The following is an 11,358-nucleotide window of genomic DNA, read 5'->3' on the forward strand; positions in this document are numbered from 1 at the left end:
AGTCAAACTACAATTGAGGGGATGGCTGAAAATCAGAATAATCAGCTACCTCCTGTGGTTGCCGCAGATCCAATAAATCAGAATTCTGCTCCTCCTACTATGTGTGATTATGCTAAACCTAATTTAGACCTGCTGTTGCTGCAAACAATTTTGAACTAAAACCCAATACGATTCAAATGATACAACAGTTTGTTCAGTTTGATGGTTTGCAGGATGAGGATCCAAACACTCATTTAGCGAATTTTCTGGAACTCTGCGACACATTTAAAATCAATGGCATTTCTGATGATGCCATTCGCCTTCGGTTGTTTCCCTTTTCATTGAGGAATAAGGCTAAACAGTGGTTAAACTCGTTACCACGAGGGTCAATCATTACTTGGGAACAAATGACCGAAAAATTTTTACTTAAACATTTTCTACTGGCTAAAATGGCTAAATTGAGGAATGATATCTCTTCTTTTGTGCAGATGGATCTAGAAACTCTTTATGATGCATGGGAGAGATATAAGGACCTATTGAGAAGGTGCCCTTACCATGGGTTACCTTTATGGTTACAGGTTCAGACTTTTTACAACGGTGTGAACCCCTCAACAAGGTAACTTATCGACGCAGCCGCTGGTGGAACTTTGAACAATAAGACACTTGAAGAGGCTTATGAATTTATTGAGTAGATGTCACTGAATAATTATTAGTGGCAAGTCATAAGAACAAAGCCGACGAAAGCGGCCGGCGCTTTCAACCTCGACGCGGTTACTATGTTGTCTAATCAGGTAGAACTTTTAAATAAAAAGATTGACAGTTTGTATGGTTCTACTTAGGTACATCCAGTGATGAGGTACAATTCAAATGGAGGAGGAGTACACACAGAATATCAATCTTTCAACCCTAGCACCGAGGAGAAACAAGTTCAATAAATGGGTAACAATAATTGTAGACCTCAAAATAACCCATACAGTAACACTTATAATGCAAGTTGAAGGAACCATCCCAACTTCTCGTGGGGTGGCCAAGGAAATCAAAGGCCACAACATCCCGCAGGTTTTCAACAACCACCTTACCAGCAGGAAAAAAAGCTGAACCTTAAAGAGATGCTAACGAAATTCATCTCGGTGACAGAAACTCATTTTTAGAATATCGAAACAGTATTTAAGAATCAACAAGTGTCGATCCAAGGGCTCGAAACTTAGATAAGTGAACTTGCTAAACTGATTTCTGAACGACCACAAGGCAGCTTGCCAAGTAACATTGAATCTAACCCAAGGGAACAGCTTAATGCGATTACCATTCAAAATAAAGAAGGGTTAGTTGAACCTGAACTAGAACCGATGCAAGGAATTGTGGTAAGTAAAGGTAAGGATGAGGTGGACCACAGTGAGTGAAAATTGGTATGTAAAGAGTACAAATCTCGTGTGCCATACCCCAGAGCGATAAGGAAAAACCACACAGACGAACAATTTGGTAAATTCCTTAAATTATTAAAGAAATTACATATTAACTTACCATTTATTGAAGCTCTTTCGCAGATGCCAAACGCAGTTAAATTTTTAAAGGAGTTTTTAGTAAATAAACGAAAGTTGGATGAGGCGTCGCATGTGGAGTTAAGCGTAGTTTCTTCAGCCATTCTGCAGAATAAGCTGCCCAACAAATTGAAAGATTCAGAGAGTTTTAAGATTCCTTGTTTAATTGGTAGCTTAGATGTTAATAATGCATTGGCTGATTTAGGGGCAAGCATTAATGTCATGCCCTATAAACTGTTTAAGCAACTAGGTCTTGGGAAACCCAAATAAACTAGGATGAGCGTTCAGTTAGCAGATAAAACCATTAGATTTCCTAGGGGTATCATTGAAGACGTACTTGTCAAAATCGATAAATTCATATTCCCAATTGATTTTGTTGTTCTAGATATGGAAGAGGATAGTAACATACCTTTAATTTTAGGAAGACCCTTTTTAGCATCTGCTAGAACTATTATTGATGTTGGTACAGGTGAACTCACACTTCGTGTGGGTGACGAAATAATCACTCTTCAAGCTCATAATTTGAGTAACATATCGAATATTAATGGTGGTTGTATAAATCATATTACTAATACTGATCATGTGGTGCAACCTTCTTTGTAGGAAACATGTTCGAAGAGCATACATGAGCGATGTTTAAGTAACAACAAAAAACCCATCTATGAAGAGCAAAGACTGCAGGTCGAGGAACTAGATGAATGGCAGACACAGAAATCGAGAACACACGATAAACCAAAACCACGCCAAGACGGACTCAATGTTTTATCAAATCAACTTAAGGTTGGAGAAAAAGTACTACTAGATGCAGCAGACCCTCGTATTGCCATTTCTAAACCCAATGGAGCAATCCCTTTTACGGTACTTAACATTTTCCCATACGGTACAGTTGAGGTAACTCATTCCAAATTTGACACTGTTAAGGTAAATAGTTTTCGTCTAAACCTTATTTTGATGAGATTGATAGCAAGAATGAGGAGTGTAAACTCCTCGAACCACCATGACCACGCAACAGAGAGGTAAGTCGAGCTTAGACTCTAAATAAGTGCTTCTCGGGAGGCAACTCGAGCACTAACAGTGTTGAGTTCTTTAAATTTTAGTTTGTAACATCTAAATCATTAACTGAGTCCTTGAACACAGGTTTTCCAAATTCACACGGCCAGGCACACGGGCGTGCCTTAGGCCGTGCTCATACCACGGGCGGTGACACGACCGTGCGATACGGCTGTGTGAAAACAGAGAAAAATTTTTCCCAAAACACGAGATTCGATACATTGCCACGGTCGTGCGACATGGCCGTGGGCAATCCTGCCAAATCAAGGCACGCCCATGTCTATAAGCCGTGGTAGAAACTGAGAAATTAAAACGGGCGTGCGACATTGATAAACCGTAATTTATACATATTTTACCCCATGTTTAATGCATTTTATGGATGATTTCCTATTAGAATTGGTGAATTCGATGCTCCTAATGCTTTAATTTCATGTTTTATACTTAGGAGAGCATAGGTGAGCGAAAGGAACAAGAAACGGGCCAAAACAGGAAAAAATGGGCCAAAGTATGAAATTGACACGCCTGGACCTCCTCACACGGGTAGACCACACGGCCGTATCAATTTGGCAGGCTCGAACACGGCCTGAAGTTATCGCACACGGGCGTGTCCCTGCCGAGCCCAAGTTGAGTCCAATTCGGAAAAGGCTAATTTTGAGGGCTCTTAGGCATTCCAAAGCTTATAAATACACCCTAGAGGAGGAAGAAAATGGAGGCACAGAATAGGGAATCAGGAATTACTCCAAGAAAGCTGATTGATCCATCTCAGAAGCCGGATTCACCATCAAGACTGAAGATCTCTCCTCAATTTCCCCTTCAGGAGTTTTGGGTTTTCTTAATGTTTTGTATTCTTTATTATTCTGAGATGTTTTCCTTTTTAGTTATGAACTAAATCCCCTAAATACCTAAGGGGAATGAAACCTTAGACGAATCTTGTTATTATTTTCTAAATTGTGTGATAAATATTTAACTTGTTCTTAATTATGTGTTCTTAATTCTTGTTTTGAAATCTCAGGATACTGATTCAAGATAAGCTCTTATTCAGAGGAGGAATAGACCCTGTCTAAGAGTACATTTGTCATAATTAAGTAGAGTTGATTGCGCGCCTAGACATAGGGTGACAAGATTTTTCCAAATTAGGGTGAAACCTAATAAGGGGATCCATAGATCGAGTTAATGCAACCCTAGGGTGTTAATTAGAGAAAGGTCTCAATTATTCAATCTAGGGATTAGACGTTATTATTCTTGAATAGGGATAATAATATAACTTAGGGATCTCTACCGAACAAGTTAAATGAATAAATCGTCCGATTCGAAGCCAGAATAACAAATACAGTCTAGGTGGATTTTTCCTTAGGTATTGTCTTAATTCAATCGATTTTCCCAAAAGCAATTCCCCAATTCCATTCTTTGTGAATTCTTAGTTTAGATAATTAGTTAGTTAAAACAAAAACCTCTTTATTCTTAGGCTAGATAATAAAAAGACAGTCATTACTAGTACTTTTAGTTCCTTTGGGTTCGACAATCCGGTCTTGCTAAAACTATACTATCGTTTGATAGGTACACTTGCTTACATCGCGATAATAGTTAGTTTCAAGAAAGATTAATTATAAATATTTAAAACCTATCAAGAAATAACGTCATCAGACACGACCGTGCCTGCCACCCGTGGTTGAAACTGTCAAAATAACACGGGTGTACGCAAAGATATACGGATGTGGGAGAAGCGAACGAAACAGGCACGGCTGTGTGCACCAACACGCCCAAAGAACACGGGCGTGGACCAAATTCTAGATGTGCCTAAATTTGAAAACCACGAAACACACGGGCTGAAATAAGGGCACACGGGCGTGCCCCATGGCCGTATGCCCTAATATCTATATAAACCCCCACTATTCATCATCCCCTTCCCCAATACCCTAACCCTAGCTGCCGCTCACTCCGCCTCCGTCGCCACCTAATCTCCGACCATCACCCTAACATCCACCCTTTCTTTTCCCTTTTCCTCCATACGCATCAAAATCTTCTTTCTTCTCTCTTTCTCCACTCCATTTAATTATTTTATTTTTATTTTTATTTTTCTTTTTAATTTTATATTTCTTTTAATTATTTTTGAAGACTTCTATTTTTATATTTTGAACTATGTTTATCCTAATGGTTATTATCGAGTAAGCCTTAATTCTCTTCCACAGTGGGTTTATTTTCTTATTAGCAACTCCGAAACATGCCTTTCATTGGCCGTATCTACAAATCCAGCCTTCGTTATTCCAAGTATTTCATTCAAAAAATTTAGGGAAGTTTCACTTCTATCCCTCTCTTTTGATATTATGCTTATATGATTATTACATATCTTTGTACATTGAGGAAAATGTAGATTTTAAGTGTGGGGAGGTTTTTTATGTGATTATCAGAAATCCCTGAATCTTTATCTTGTTCTCAAACAAATTTCTTATATCATTATTAGAGTGAATTCTGATTGATTTATGATTTTTATTGATATGTTTTTGAAGTAAATCATAGGTAATTGTGCATTGATTGTTTAAACTTTAAAGACATTAGAGAATCAAGCATGATAAGTTAAATTTTGAGAATTAAAAATTGCTATGTTATTTCCCTAAATTGAGGTATTATCTTGAAGTTTTGAATTTACAAGATTGACATTAAATACCCATATATTTCGTGAGATTTTGAGCCTTTTAGAGCATATATCTTTCTTGCTCATTATTTTTATTGGTTATGAGTGAGTCAACATTGACATATTATTCTAGAACTTGCTTCAATTATACATGTCAAGACCACACCTTTGATTCGATATACGAAAATGATAAAGGCATTTAGGTTTTAACCCATTTACCCCATAAAAGCCTACCCACATAATTGACCCCTAGTGAACCCCTTGGACCTTAACTTTTATTTCTTGATTTTACCCTTAATAATAACCTACAACTTAACCCTTTTTGATTCATTAAGAATTTCTTCCTTTTCATTGACTCCTTTTTATCGAGATTTGATTTATTTAGTTACCTAACTTTGTTCTTTCATTCCAATTGCTGAATTATTTCTTATTATGTATCTTCCATCATTGATTTGTTCTTAAAAAAAAGAAACCATATAATTACAATTATTTATTGAGCTTGGTTAAGTAAAGTTATTATAGTGAGAAAAAGCTCTCATCATTTACTTTAGATAGCCGAATTCTGGCACTTTCTTGTAATTTAGCAGTTTGCGTCATCCTTCTAAGTTTAGTAATTTATTAAATTAATCTCGATTCTAACCTTCTTTTGCAGCCTTTATCCACACCTTTAACCCAAGCCCCATTACAACCCTGCTTAAGACCTTTTGATTTGTGTATCATCTCATTCAATGTGGTGGAGATTTGATTTTCATGCAAGTTTATGGTAATAACTTTTCATGTTTGACTAATGAATGCTTAATCATTGAACCTTAAACACACTAAGTGATTTTAGAGAACCTTTAGTGAGGATGTCAATCAATGTCAATTTGGAATTAAAGATAATTATTTAGATAAAAGGGGATGCCTATAATTTTATGATTAAAATGCTCAACTTTGACTATTTGAAACCTTAATATTCTTTTAGTTAAATTTTCATTGTATAACTGCTTGTGGATTATTTTGAAACATTATTGATGAGAATTATAAGTTGAGAAGAATTTATTTTAATTATGAGTTGAGGATTTTGCTTGAGGACAAGCAAATGCTTAAGTGTGGGGATATTTGATAAACCGTAATCTATACATATTTTCACCCCATGCTTGGCATATTTATGAATGATCTTTCCTTGTTTTTAGTGAATTTGATGCTCCTAATCTTTTAATTTCATGTTTTATACTTAGGTGAGCATAGGAGAGTAAAAAGAGCGAGAAGCAGGCCAAAAACGTAGAAAATGGGTCAACGTGGGAAATCAATACGGCCTGGACTTCCTCACATGGGTAGACCACACGTCCGTGTCTATTTAGCAGACTTTAACACGGCCTAAGCCACCCCAAATGGGTGTGGCACACGACCGTGTCCCTGTCGAGCCCATGTCTAGTTTTGCTCAAAAGGCCACTTTTGAGGGTTGGAAAGCATTCTAAAGCCTATATAAACACCCGAAGAGGCACCTAAAAAAAACACACAGAGTAGGAGGCAAGGAATTACTGAAAGAGAGCCGATTGATTCATCTTAGAAGCCTGATTCTCCATCAAGACTGAAGATCTCCCTTCAATTTCCTTCAGAGGTTTTTGGGTTTCTTTATGTTTTGTTATTATTATTCTTCTGAGATGTTTTCTTTTACACATATGAACTAATTTCCCTAAATACCTAAGGGGGATGAAACCTAAGATGGATCTTGTTACTATTTTCTGAATTATATGATAAATACTTGATTTGTTTTTAATTATGTGTTCTTAATTCTTGCTTTAATATTCCAGGATATTGATTCAAGTATTGATGTGCTTAGGAGCAAAAGTCCCTGTCTAAGAGTAGCTCTAGCATAATTAAGCGGAGTTGATTGCACCCCTAGACATAGGGCGACATAAATCTGCCAGATTAGGGTCAAACCTAATAAGGGAATCCATAGATCGAATTAATGCAACACTAGGGGTTTTAATTAGAAAGAGATTTCAATTAATCAACCTAGGGTTAAACATTGTTAGTCTCGAGAGAGATAATAATATAAATTAGGGATTTCTACGGATCGAGTCAAGTGAATAAATCGTCTAGTTCTGAGTCAACTAACAAGTGAAGTCTAGGTGGATTCTTCCTTGGGTATTGTCTAAATCAATCAGTTTTCCCAAAAGTATTTCCCCAATTTACTTCCTGTGCATTCTTAGTTTAGTTAATTAGTTTAGATAAAACAAATCCCCTTATTTTTAGGCTAGATAACAAAAATAAGGTTAATACTAGTACTTTTAGTTCTTGTGGGTTTGACATTCCAGTCTTTCTATAAGCTATACTACTGTTCGATAGGTGTGCTTGCCTTTATCATGATAATAGTTAGTTTTCAAGCACGATCAATCATAAATATAAAACTTATCACGCACATCAACCATCGGTAGGATATTCAAGACCAACACCCAAAACATGAAACCCCTAATGACCGTATCCTAAGAATTCCTAAGGTTGAACCGGGACTCGATATTCGTCATAGCATTTATATGTTTATACATAAATCCATTCACATTATAAATAACACAATAACATTCAATTTAAATAACATTAATACGATAATCGTTCATACGTACTTACCTCGATGGCTTAGGGCATGAAGGTTAAATCGAGCTAATCCGAAGCTTTTGCTTTTCCTCGATCTAGGTCCGTATGTATTTTATCTTGATCTGAATAGATAATTATATTCAATTAATTACTTCAATTAACCTTAAACATTTAATTCAATCCACATTTCATATTTATACAAAGTTACCAATTTACCCCTAACATTTTAACTTTTTCACTGTTTAGTACTTAAGCTTATAACTTAAGATCTAACCATTTCAATCAAAATACATGTGAATCAAAAATGCCAGTGACCTTGAAACAAATCTTTTTTACCATCATTTCACAACAAAAACCTAGAATTTTTACCTTCAACAAATTAGTCCCTAATTCTAAAATTCATCAAAAATCACTTAACAAAACTTGTTTATTTTTCAACAAGGGTTCATAATCTATCATTTAACATCAAAAACCATTCAAGAACATTAATGGCATAACCCTCAAAATTTAATAATTTTACGAATTGACTCCCAGGCTAGTTAGAATAAGCTAAAGCGAACTTAAAAACATAAAAAATCATTAAAAACAGAGCTTGAATGTATAGCATTCAATAAGAAATAGAAACTGAAGCTCTTTCCCCTTCAAATGGTGATTTTGGCACAAAAAAGGTGAAAAGAAAAAGATGATAGCTTTGCTTCATCTTTTCTTAACTTAATTTTTCTTTTAATTACTAATTTACCATTTTAACCTTTAAAACTATCATAATTACATTAATACCTTGCCATGCACATCCACTATCCCATACGAATGGTATATTTACCATTCAAGTCCTTTAGTTTAAAATATTATAGTCATTTAACCCTTTTTACTAATAGAACTCAACTTTTGCATCTTTTACGATTTAGTCCTTTTTACTTAATTCACTCTGTAAACTTCAAAATTTTTAACGAAATTTTAATATGACCTTGCTATAATCCCATAAAAATTAAAATAATAATAAATAATAATTTACTAGTCAATATTGTGGTTGTGAAACCACTATTCCGATATCACTGAAAAGGGGCTGTTAAAATAATGGTGAATAGGTCATTGGGTTCTCCAGATATTTGGGTAACTGTATAGTGTTGGAGGCAGAGCTTTTGGGGGATCGTGGATGGGTTGAACCTTATTTTGGATAGACGCTTAGAGAGGATTCTAATCCAAACAGATAGCATTGAAGCTATTAACGCCATCGTGGAAGGCTCTTCGGGAAACTCTAATTTGGCCATAGTCAGAAGAATTCATCATACTCTAAAAAGGGTAAAGCAACGGGAAATTCAGTGTAACGACCCGTTTTCAGTAAAATCAAAACAATAGTTTCGGGACCACAAATATGATTCCAAAAAGGAAATTATTCTAATATTATTTTATGATCTACAGTATGATAATAATGTCATATAAAAAATTTTGTAAAGAAATTTTACCAATTACATGTTTAATTTGAGAAAGGACCAAATTGCATAAAGTGAAAAAGTTGAGTTCTAATAGCTAAAGGGATTAAATAGCTATGGAATTCAAAATTTGAGGTCCTTATATGGTAAATAGACCTTTAAAAATACTTAGCTGTTAAGGATGATGAATCATGCAACAACCCATTTTTCAGTGAAATCGGAATAGTAGTTTCGGGACCATAAATCTAATCCGAAAATAACATTTATTTTTATTTTATTACATGGTCCATAATATGTTAGATATGCCATGTGAAAATTTTGATAATAAAATTTTACCGATTTTGTGTTTAATTACGGAAAAAACCAAATCGCATGAAATATAAAAGTTGAATTCTAGTAGCTAGAAGGATTAAATAGCTATGGAATTCAAAACTTGAAATCCTTATATGGTATTAGATCATTAACAAAAAGCTAGTAGATATTTTTGGATGATTCATCAATGGAAAATTAGAAAAAGGCTAAGGACTAAATTGGGAATCAAAATTATTCAAGATGATAAATTAATTAAATAGAAATAAAAATCATTTATATCATCTTCTTCCCCAAAATATTCCATGTAAACCCTAGGATAGAGGGAAGACATTTTCTTGGCCAAATTGGGTAAGTTTTCTTGTCTTGTTTTTAGTAATTTTGATATTTTTGAAACGGGGATAGGTTAATCTATCTATTTCGGGGATCAGTTTGAAGAGTTATCAAAGCATGGAAATTAGGTCATGGATGTATATGCTGAAAATTAGAAATTTATGGTAGAAAATGAAAGGTTGTTGATAGATAAACAACTTCTACAAAGTGATTTTTGATGACAACATGATTTAGGGACTAAAATGTAAAGTTGTGAAAATTGATGAAAAATTCTGATTTTTATAGAAAATATGTGCTGTAAATTCTATATTAAAATTTTGGTTAGGCTTGGAATAGGGAGTAAATTGCATAAATTTCATTTTTCGAACCTAAGGACGAAATGAGAATTTATGGAGAAGTTAGGGGCAAAATGGTAATTTTTCCTAGGACATAAATTGAGTCCACTTGAATATGAAATGTGATAAATTGATGTAAAGTTTACTCGTAGATCCGGATAGACCATATTCGAAGCTAGAACGAGGAAATAGGAAAATGTCGGATTAGTAGATTTTACGTACACGAACATTGTCGAGGTAAGTTCATGTAACTAAATTGTGTATATTTATATGCTTGAATTAAATGTTGTGTTTGTGAATTTATAATTATCATATATATATGACATCGAAAATATATCTGACAAAGCCCGATCAATAATAATGTCCAATAAATGATAAATGATAAAAAAAAGTTACTTATATGCTTGAAATAAATGTGGAATGTGTTTACTTGAATTATATGAATGTTATGGATATATGAAATAATCACATGCCTGATAATGCTTGAAAAGCGTTTAAATCCATGTTGAATAAATGGAAAATCGATAGATATCTGATTTCCCGAAATGAATTAGGTCCTGCATTTGCTCTTAACGGGATTTAGCTCGGACGAGTAATCCTATTGACCTCATTACAGAAAGGATTTAGCCAGATGGGTAATCCTAATATGAGTCCTCGAGCATATGTTATGGATTAGATTTAGCTTGGACAGGTAATCCAGATCAAGCTCCTTAGAGCATATGTCAAAAAAAGGATTTAGCCTGGATTGGTAATCCTGTTGTAAATATGTGTGGCTCGAGAGTGTACTCTCTGAAATAGTATCTTATGGGTACCATTGAATATGAATTGACGAATCCTGATTTGTACACCTTGAGTGTACTACATGTGTATCCATCGATATTTCAAATAAATTCAACTGATGACAATTCAAAACATGAGAAGATACTAATAATAAAATGAGTTATTAAACGTATCCGTCTGAAATACAAGAAAATGATGATACATGACAAGTGATATATGAAAGTATGAGATGATGATATTTGTACATGGAAATTGTTTGATAAGAATGTTCATCCTTGATTATAGACTTGTACACCTTGAGTGTACTACTACTTGTGTGACCTTAATATTTCGAATGATATGAGTGAAGTTCTGACATGAAATAATCTGAACTCGAGATGAACTATTTGAAA

General features: G+C 34.5%; 1 non-coding gene across 1 annotated transcript; it reads right to left on the reverse strand.

Annotated features, from left to right (window-relative positions):
* Positions 1 to 434: 434 nt before the first annotated feature.
* On the reverse strand, positions 435 to 541 carry LOC121216849 (small nucleolar RNA R71). The gene has a single exon (XR_005913059.1). It is a non-coding gene; the product is annotated as a small nucleolar RNA R71 (small nucleolar RNA).
* Between the last annotated feature and the right edge of the window lie 10,817 nt (positions 542 to 11,358).

The sequence above is a fragment of the Gossypium hirsutum genome, chromosome A02 (genome assembly GCF_007990345.1).
Source record: "Gossypium hirsutum isolate 1008001.06 chromosome A02, Gossypium_hirsutum_v2.1, whole genome shotgun sequence".
NCBI lineage: Eukaryota > Viridiplantae > Streptophyta > Magnoliopsida > Malvales > Malvaceae > Gossypium > Gossypium hirsutum.